The sequence below is a fragment of the Taurulus bubalis genome (assembly GCF_910589615.1).
Source record: "Taurulus bubalis genome assembly, chromosome: 4".
Taxonomy (NCBI): domain Eukaryota; kingdom Metazoa; phylum Chordata; class Actinopteri; order Perciformes; family Cottidae; genus Taurulus; species Taurulus bubalis.
In genome coordinates, this window is record NC_136592.1 from 19,548,534 (window position 1) to 19,559,655 (window position 11,122).

Consider the following 11,122-nt stretch of genomic DNA (forward strand, 5'->3'; position numbering starts at 1 on the left):
TGACAGACATTCAAAGAGAAAGTGCACAAGTACAGCCTTCACAGAGATGCTAAAAGAACATCACCAACTGACTGAAATACTGTACCCACAGACCCCACATTCTTGGAGGTCTCAAAAATAACATCAGAAAATACATGGATGAATGTCAATGAATGGAAGAGTGTTTCTCACTGCAACTGGTCACTAAATCTGCTTTCGCTCATATTTCTACAGCCAAATAGAATTAATTTTGATAAGGATCTGTGCATGTGTAAATCTTGACAATCGCCACTGTGTAGTAAACTTCATGAGCTTCAATGCTTACCAGTTTATTGAAACAACTGAATGTGTGTAATTGTTCAAACAATGGATTGCAGTTTTCATTTGATCAAGCAGGCTACATTTTAAGAAGAAAAATAAGCAAATAGAGGCAATATTTGTTAACTGCAAGGCTTTAAGACTTATTTTATTAAGAGCTCATAATGTGCAACAAAGAATTTATTACATCGATTCTTGACGTGTTAAAATGCATTATGCATGTGTCTTTATTACATTATTCGTTTGTGCATCATAAAATGATACCAACTTTTACTATTACTATTATTTTGTATGGTGGTACTCTGTGTGAGCATCCATCTGTGATCAATATTTGCAATTCACAAGCTGCAACAGTGGAGTAAGAGTAATACTTTCTTAGTATTGCGTTTTTGGATCATATAACAATATGATTTTTTATAAATATTGCTTTGCACCCTACCCAGTTATGGTCGCCTAAGGTCCTCCAGATTCGGGATCAGTTCACTGTATGAAAAAAGAAAAAAGATTTTGAAAGCTATTTCTCATTTGCAATATATATATTTTCAAGAAAGCATGCTGTTTTTTTCATGGAAAGCCAGCAGCCATGGGTACTACCTCTATCCAGCTGAGTCACAATCCTCCTCCATTAGCACCTGAGCAGAGCAGCTGCTGGATGAACATATTATATTTCTCAGTCACTTTATCTGCCTATAGTGCAGAACACAATACCATGGCTTTTGATAATAGATCTCTTCTTCTTTTTTTAAAACTTTTAAAGTGCTAAAAACCCTTCCCTCAAGATTGTGCAACTGTACTTTACAGACATACAAAAGAGAGTTCTCTATATTGGATCTGATCTGAACTGCCATATATTTTGTCCAAATATCAGCACTGGGTGACACAATTCGCTTATTGGATTGTCACATCTTCTGTCTGTAAGTGTCCCTCTGGTAGCCATTGAACATCCACTGACGCTGAACATAAACTGTAATTTGGCATTGTCCTACTGGTATGATTTTATTGTAGTGATTTTTCATCGTCCATGATCATCCCTGTCTGTATCACACTTCATGTGCTCCGGGGAACATATAGTGCATGTTTAGTTGCTCTCATCCCTCAAAATGTTACCAAATGCTGTTCACTTCAATTCCCATTTAAAATATATGGGTCTTGAATGGTGCTGGCAATTTTGTGAGTGTTTACTCTTGTTGAAATGTCCTTGTTGCATTTTTGTGCATTGCACATCAAATCAGAGACATTTCACTTTTCATTAACTTAGCTTTTGATTGCGTTAAATTCAAGTCTCCTAAAAGTGTATTGGTTTTATTGTTCTCACTGAACTGCGCACAGCTGGTGTGTGTTATGAAAGTGGCCTCAAAATACCTGCAGTTTAGATACTGTATGTCCTGAGTTACCCTGCTGACTCTGATGGGGCTCAAGAAACAAATCTTTCTTGATTTCTGTAGGAATCTGGGACTATTGCATGCCTTCAAATGCTCCTAGCTTAAATCATTGTCTGTGCCCTAAAAACAAATCTTTTGTATCTTACTGTTTCTATACAGTCCTTTCTGAGATGTGCTCCTGATCCATTCCCATAAATGTCAAGCACATACAACTATAAAACTCACTTTTCGCTTTTTATCCTTTCTTTCTTTCTGTTCTTTGAGCACACATTTTGAATTAAAATACTAATACTAAGAGAACAGAACTAATTATTGCTCCACTGGCATGTTGATTCATGTAGAGTCACACAAAGCTGTGTATTTGTGCTGTGTGATCTATGACAGGGTAACAGCTCAGAGACAGAAAATCCATTTAGAAAAGAAAACTCTTGTGACTTAATGTCCTTGTTTGACATGCAAGACACAACAGCGTGGCATTGCTGCTTTTACTACTACTTGAGATCAAGGAAGTTACTCAAGTGCTGAATGAAATAAGTATATAAACTTACACCAGTATGCACACACACACACACACTCATAACATCACATCAACAGTCCTTCAGTATCAGCTTTATCTAAAATACATTTTACGCACACACACACACACACAAAGAGAGAGAGAGAGGGCTAGCTGTGGAAACCAAATACATGGTTTATCAATCGGAGGACAGCTCTACAATCCATTTCCATCTCTCGCTCTCCAAAGTGGGAAACCAATCCAAGCAGATGCCCATCTCCTGAAATGGGATCGCAGGTACCTCAGGATAAACCCCTGTGTGTGTGTGTGTGTGTGTGTGTGTGTGTGTGTGTGTGTGTGTGTGTGTGTGTGTGTGTGTGTGTGTGTGTGTCTGTCTATATGTCTATATGTCTCAGTCTATATGAGTGCATCCGCGTGTGTGTATGTGTGGACTACTAAAATGGTAAATGTCAGCCTGGGTGAGTTTTTTCCAGTGATGTTAAGCCATCACTCTGTAGCCTCTGAGGCTCTGTGATGCCTTTTTTGTGTTTCACTATGGCTGATCACACAAAACAGGTGTCGACATTGACCTATTTTTCTGCTATCAGCTGCCTGCACAAGAATGATTGAGGGTCACCATAAATAATAATACCCCAGTACTCACCCCAGGAATTACTCAGCTTTGCTGAGCAGGTAACATTTATGACCCTCAACCATCGCCAAAGCATAATAATGTGCTTTGGCAATATGCCATTGGCAATCATTTTCATTGCAGATTACACTCTGGGCTATTTTGAAAGTCTGATGTGGATGACCTAAATATAATGATTTAAACCTGCATAACTTTTTGCCTCGCAACATTAATAAGTTATAAGTGCAACTTTAACGAGTTGATATGGCAATTAGTTACTTAGTTACATATCCAGCAGTTATACCAATGGTTCAATGTGATATGGAATGTTTGGACTGCATCATTACATGTTCTTTCATGAATATTGTGTGGCTCCACCAACATTGTCATAGCAATTCATGTTTCTGCTTCTGCAGCTGTGAAAGCATGTTCCATCTCAACATAGTTCATCAAGTTAGCATACAGACACATTTGACTGAAAAAAAAGAACCATTGCTGATTAATACTATTCTTGATATGGCTATTTAGGTCTGTGTTTGAGCAATGACTTTCTTGTCATGTCTCATTTGCCAAACGTTTAGATGGTCTCCGGCAGATAAGTGAATATACTGATCAACCATACTGATTCCTCATTGATCATGATTATTGACATAACTTGGCTTTTCATATGTGCTTTAACATTGCGATGTCTGGTGACGCTATTAGAGCGCTGCCATTTTATACATTGTTATTATTAAACTGTTAATTAGACAGTGACAGTTATATTTGAGTTGTCCTTATGACTGGACGGTGGTGGACACTCCACAGTCCACCTCCACTAACAACCCTCAGACAAGCTGCCTCAACCAAATAATAATCAAAGACAATCAATGAACAATGACTCATAGAAAATGTCAGTACTATTCACCTTCAAGTAGCCTACAATCTAGCAGACTACTTCACCTTCAAGTAGCTGACAATTTAAACTGAGAAAATATTAACTATGTAGACTCAATAACCACAACCTTATTATAGACTCAAGCATCCCTGGCTGCCTAAAGGTGCCTGTGTCAATTCTGACTGTCAAGTTCTAGATAGAGAGGAATATTTTCTACTCTACTGTAGAAAAGCAATCCGATAATGAGGTTCTTTACTTACAGTAATACATATATCCTCAGAACAATTAATGATCAAGAAACTTAAGAGAGAAAACCTCCAGTGCCCTGGAGACAGAAAGATATATTGGTGCATTCAGAGCCAGAGAGAAAGCCATTTGATCAACACATGAAGCTGTGACTATTCTCCTCATTATCTGCCCATTTGTTTTTTTTCTTGTTGTGTTGCTATCCCCATTTGAATGTTCTTATTATTTAATTCTTCTGCTATACACTTCCAAACACAAACATCCACAAGTGTGCACTTTTAAAAGGTCTAATCAGTATCTCAACATGTAAATTGTATGTTATTGTTTGTGAACTTTCATACCATTAATGCTCATTACATTAAAATGGAATTTAAAGGAATAGGGATTGGGCGGCTCAGCTCGTCAGTCAGTAATCCCTGACAACACAATCTCTCAGACCCCTCCCACCTCCCTCACCGATTCCATTACCCAAGCAGTGATAACATTTCCCAATGACACCCAGCACCATCGCATCTGCAAAAGGCCCAGACAGAAACATAAATTCAATGTTCCAATGTGTTAAAGTGTCTAATTTCTAATTGTTGTAATATCACATTACTGGCAGCAGGTGCTAACAATTTGCAGAGGCCTATGGTGTGTGTGTAGACAGGATTGAGTTCGGAGGAAGTGGGAAAGCAAATTTATTTATCCAGAGTGATCCATGATATTAGACACATTCCTGTGTGTGTGTGTGTGTGTGTGTGTGTGTGTGTGCGTGCGTGCGTGCGTGCGTGCGTGCGTGTGTGTGTGTATGTGTGTATGTGTGTGAGATATCAGTCTAAAAAAAATTACCTTTTAGTAGCTTGGAACTTAAAATATATGTGCAAATCATCATGAAGACAAGCAGTGATTACAGGATGTGTGTGATCAAATTAAACTATACACTTTCAAAGTCTCATAAACCTTTATTGATCCTGGAGAAATTACTGAGCACACACTCTTGCTGCTCGCCCATATTAAAATAAAGTGGCAGGTGTTCAGTCTGCTGTTGACCACTGCAGCATTACCTTTCTAGTCGTTGCTCATGGGATAGACAGCTACACCAATTTAAAAGTTAATTCCAAGCAAACAAACAGTGTAGTGCCCACCAGGCGATTTCACATAATGCAGCTGTTACAGTTAATTTGACAGCATTTTGCCATGAAGGAATTGTGCGTGAACAGAAAGCCAACTCACCAGTCAAGCAAGAAATGTTGGCAAACCTGACTTTGTAATTTGATTGTTTATTAAAACCTTTTAAGCCGCGTTAAGCACCAAGGCATTTTTTAGGATTTAGCTCGAAATAGCATACCCAAACTAAAAAGGGTGTATCTCTGCAACCACAAGGGCTATTTGAATAATTTTGGTGTTATAATAAAGGCAACCCTTGTGAGCTTTTGGTTAGATGTGTAAATATTAGTATATATGTTGCTGGCTAAGAGTAAATAAAGATTGAAACAGAACAAATAGAAGTTCCAGGTCCGCCTATAGAAAAAAGCACTTTCAGGATGATTATCTCCTTGAAATGATGCTTCACTAAGCCCTGAAGCTCTCCCAAATCATACCACAATATGTGAACAGTCTCTCTGCAATGTTTTCACTTGAAAAAGTGAAGCAGAACAAAGTCAGATTGGGTAAAGTACAAAGAGAATTCAGGCGAGGTTTCCAAAATTTTCATTTCGGCATATTTTCGCGCATCTGTGACATTTGAATTTTTTCATGTAGCAAACCTTATATTTCACTTTCATATGACTTATGGTGTTAAATAAACTTGTATCAGTGTGGATTGACTGGGGGAAATGCATTTTTTCAACAACAAAAAAATAAAGTTTCAAAATGTGCTAACTCAGCGATTTATGTTGCTGTGTTCTTTGGTTCGTATCTCGGTGATGCTTTGCAGCAGAGGGATTTGGTGAATATATTTGGAATCTGTGTGGAATTGTCTTGCTTTTTGCTATTTGTCTTTTTCTGATAGCACCAAGCTACGGGCTGCTAGTTCCGGAAACATGCAGAGTGGGCTGACTCGTGACAAAATTATAACTATTTTATTTTAATAATTATTTTAGTTGGTGTTTGAGTAGTGTTGAAATGGCTGACTAATTATTGTAGCCCAGGTTCTCTTGTTTAATTTGCATGTGTAGCATCAATATATTTGTTCATGATTATTGTAATGTTTTACACAGTTTAATTAAAATTTAAAAAAAGGACCTATATAGGTCCATGCGGGGCTTAAAAGGTTAAGAGCTATGTAGTAGCATTACTGCTTAAATTCCACACGGTAAAGAATGAACACACTGTCTACTGTGTATTTTACATGTTGAAAACCGTTTTTATTGATTAGCACTGATGAATAGGTGTTGGCTCAAGTTTTTTATCCCGTTGTTTTGATGGTGGCACACTTTTGTAATGACTTTTTATTGGGAAATGCTGTTCAAGAAACAATAGACCTCTCTCTGAGGAGCTACACATTTGGTGCACACACTTATGAGATCTGAATTAGTCACCTTCACCGGCCACTGAGGCACCTTTTGGTGACGTCTAGATTTGAAGGGAAAACATGTTTAAAGCAACCTTGAAATCTAAATGACTGCCCAAAAAAGAAAACAGGCTTTCTACCTACTGCTGTGAACCTGCATGTCACTCTATTACTCTGTTCTGTGTGCCTTTTCAAATAGTGTCGTTTTTTTTTCCTTTTGTACACAGTGAACACACGCACACACACACACACACACACACACACACACACACACACACACACACACACACACACACACACACACACACGCACACACCTGTATGTCAACGTGTTGCTGTGAGTGTACAGTCAGCAGGGAGTGAGTTGCTGCTTTTTAACCACTAATGGAAACACCAACCAAGCCTCTTTGCTGCCTTTTACTGTAGATAAAAGATAAAGGAGTGGAGTAGACAGTCTGCTCTTGTCTGTTTTTAAAGGATCTATCACATAAGAGTGAGGCATAAAAACAATAAAACAAAAATACGTGTATAATCAACGTATACGTGAATCAACGTATTTGTAATACGTCAAACACAAACATAATCAGGGAGGAGATACGTTTCTGGTCAAACGTAATTGAGAATGCGGATTAGTTCTGGGGGAACGTAATTTTTAAGAGACAGGGTTGTTATTGCAATACAGTTCCATGTTTTTGCTCCACATACTTTTGCTGCATGGACATTACAGCCGGACTCCTCCACACCTGCCTGGAGTCAACTGGAAGAAGAGGGGAACCAGCGTGTTCCAACGGGGTTTCCGATCTGCTTCTCGCTTGTATTTCCCCTATGTGAGTACAACTCTTTTTCCTGTGTATGACACAAATTTACAACACTAATTAAGTTACCACCAGCAAAATACCACCGTCAATTAAATCCATGCTCCACTTTCTAGCCACAGTGCTAATGCCCAACGCATGGGACTAATAGCCTATTGGGAAATTACACTACATCCGATCAGTGTATTTCAACGATGGTTGTGACCGCAGTGACCTCAAGTGTGTGTTTTTTTTCCAGGGGCAGATTTAGTGATTTAGGAGCACCAGTCAAACGTCGTCTTGCTTTACTTTTCATCCTCTCACTAACTTGAAATGTTTCTATTGTCAGTGGGAGAATAAAAAAGCCTATTAAACACTATTCATTATTAATAGTACAACTATTAATAGTACAACTATTAATACCGCATAGTACGTTAAAAATCATGCATTCAAAAGTTTACTTCAGGTGGAGAGTAAAAGAGAGGCATTATCAGCTAAATCTGCAATGTAACCATACTTAAATGTATGTTAACGTCTTTTTTTTCAAGGTTGAGCTTTCAATTCTATAATGCTGGATAGTTTAATGAATGCGTGCGTTTGAGTGGTTACATTTCATGAACCAGAGTGTATTTCACAAGTATTTCTGAATTACTAGGCCTTGGGTGTGTGACTCAACTATCTCGTGGAAGGTGTATTGCTCAGGACCTCAGAGTTATGTCAAGTGAAGTTGTTTGTAGTAGGGTTCTCCAAATAGCAGGCCGAGCCTTTGGTCTATTCTGAACAGGCATGTTTTAAACGGGCACTGCCTTAGTTTGCCTAAATAAATGTAAACTGTGACTTACTGATGAAAAGAAAAAGTCAGAAGAAAACCAAAGCTGGTATTCATCCTCTCGAGACTGTGAATGTTTGGGCACAATCCAATAATTGTCGACATATGTTACACAAATGTGGTGGATCGACTGTCCGACAGACATATATTGCCATCCCTACGGCAAAGACAAACAAAAATAAAAGTGTGCAACAATTATCCCATATCATATACTGGGTACACTGCTTATACCTTTAACCGTTGGCTATCTCTCCAGCTTTGGTGTATTTCTCTTCATAGAAGAATTCACGTATCTCTTATTTTTTTATAGCTTTAACACTATGATTTACTGCATCCATATTTAATTTTTTTTTCTCACTGGTGATCCATTAAGCTTCATTTTATCTTGTTACTTTGCATGTTGTAACTCTGCAGCTAAAAACAAATCTCAAGCAGAAAGCTAATTATATATAGGTTTGCGATACTTATTATAACAACTATCCAAAAGGAAATATGTAAACACCTGTGAATCTTTACAGTGCTTGTTTAAACACGTGCTGCCATGTGCTAATTAGCTATAATAAGATGACATGGTAAGCAGCTGACATATAATGGGCGACTTTGGCTCAGTGGTGAGCAGGGTCGTCCTTCAATCAGAGGATCGGCGGCTCGATCCCCGGCTCCACTAGCCCATGTTGATGTGTCCTTGAGCAAGACACTTTACCCTAAATTGCTCCCGTAGCTGCGCCTACGGTGTATGAATGATTGATAATTAATGTGGCACCTTGCATGGTAGCTCCTCATCAGTGTGTGAATGATGTCATGTAGTGTTAAAGCGCTTTGAGTGGTCAGAAGACTAGAAAAGCGCGATACAAGTACGGTTTGTAGTGTTTTTTAAGCTTAGTTTGTCACATGTGACTTGCACATCTATATAAAATGAGTTGTTTGTGTGTAAATTACAATGCATGACATATGATAATTAATAAGGGATATTATTATGAGGGATTTGTAATTGTATGCATATGAAGGTCACTTATATTACTGTAGAATGATTGATGTGTGAATGAATGTAGACAAATACTGCATGCTGCATGATATATTGACTAGTGTTTTAGGAGATGTAGTTCTCTTGATGGCCTGAGGGGGCGGAGCCGAATATTGACTTTTGAGACATTGGACACTACCTTTTAAGAAGACAGAAGAAGAAGAAGAAGAAGAAGAAGAGGACGTAGTATTTCCGCCCCTGAATACGGCGGAGCCAGTAAAATGTTTAGGAAAGTAATAAAACTTTAAACTAACAGGAAGAACTTTGTCCCACGAATGAGTTGAAAACTAACTGTTGCGCGAGAGCTCGGTCTCTTTTCCTCTGCCCAGCGGACTGTTCGGACCGGTGTCCTGAAGTGCGTCGTGGATTTAAAGGGCCCGTGCGGTAGCATAAGCTGTCTATCATTTTTTATTAAATATACTTATACTATAATTCTTTCGGATCCCGGACCTCATTTCCCAGCACCTCCCAGGATCTGAACATATTTCTCACAGGTTCCATTTTCATATAAAGCCATATTTCACGTTTGCATAAGGTGTTAATATCTTACCTTTGGGTACAGCTTTGTCATTTTGTCGGATCAACTTAATTATACAGTAGGTGGTCATTTTATTCCATGTAAGAGTCACTTAAAGGAATACATAGGTTTGGGAATAGAATGGATGCTGTTGTTACTGATACATGTACAGCATACTTGCATAAATAAATGCGTTAAGCAAAAATGAATACAACTTTTATATAATTTATTTTGTCAGGAATAATATGTTGTAGGAATAAGACTCACTCATATTAGTGACTTATATATATATATATATATATATATATATATATATATATATATATATATATATATATACAGTTGTTCTCTTTTGCATTCATACAAAATATTCCCAGTACAATGGCACACTTTATAGAAAATAACGTACAAAGCTGATAAAGCAAATTTGATAAAAAAGTGTAAAAACATAGAAGACACACTAGGTGCCCCATACATATGGCTACTAGTGGTGGCTTTTGCCACCAACTTTCTTACATTTTCTTGGTGGCTTTTATGGTCTCTGTGGTTACCATGAACGTGTTAGTGGAACAGATCTAACTTGCAATTGTGTTTCCCTTCCGTAAATGATTTAGTTTTTAAGCACAGACATGCTTCCTGCCTTCGCCAGAACAAATTTAGCCTTCATGGATGACTTGCGCTTCCTATAAAGCCACATTGCTTACAGTTCAAGTCAAGAAAATAAAAGAGTTGTTTGGAAGTAACACCATATGTGGAAAGTAATTCTCCCAGCAGCACACAATAGCTGCTGTCAGAACGTGTGCATGGGTTAACAGTGTCCAAATAATTTACAGGTCAGAGAAGGGTGGAGAGAGACTATTAAAGTAAGCAACAACTTATTAAAAGCAACACCAGCTCCCACTGGAGTCATCTCTCCTCTCCAGTACTAATTGGAGACAGAGATGTCACACTGTGATTGCTATTGGAAATTGAGACTCTCAGTCGATTCTCATCACTCTCCCATAGCTGATCAACGCCTGAATAGGAAGGTCTCATCTGGTGTGTGCTTATTCATTGTAGCGCTCAATTAACACATAGCTACAAACTCCTGGGTGGTTTAAATCTGTTGTGTTCAAATAGGCTCTTTATCCCTCTCTTATATCTAGCTAGTCTCATCTTTGTTTTACACCTCTCTATCTTGCTGGTTTCCAATAATTGCTCAAAGAACACATTTTTTTATGTTGTAGTCTCTAAGGGTTGTTTTTTTTTGCGGGAAAACAAGCTATTAGCTATGGTATATACTAAACAGTTGTTTTTGTTTTGTCAGGTCACAAAGAAAATGAAAGCTAAAAAGCCGATGACATGTTCAAGAATGTGCCTTAATATACTTGCAATATATAATATGAATTAATGTAGGTCCATTCTGATCCCCTGGGAAGCTGTTTCTCAGGCTGCTAGCAGCACGACTCTAGGGATGGCTATGTTGGTTGGTTGGTCAGCCGATCCACCACTCTGGTCCAAATCTATCATCAACTATTTAATGGATTGCGCTGCGTT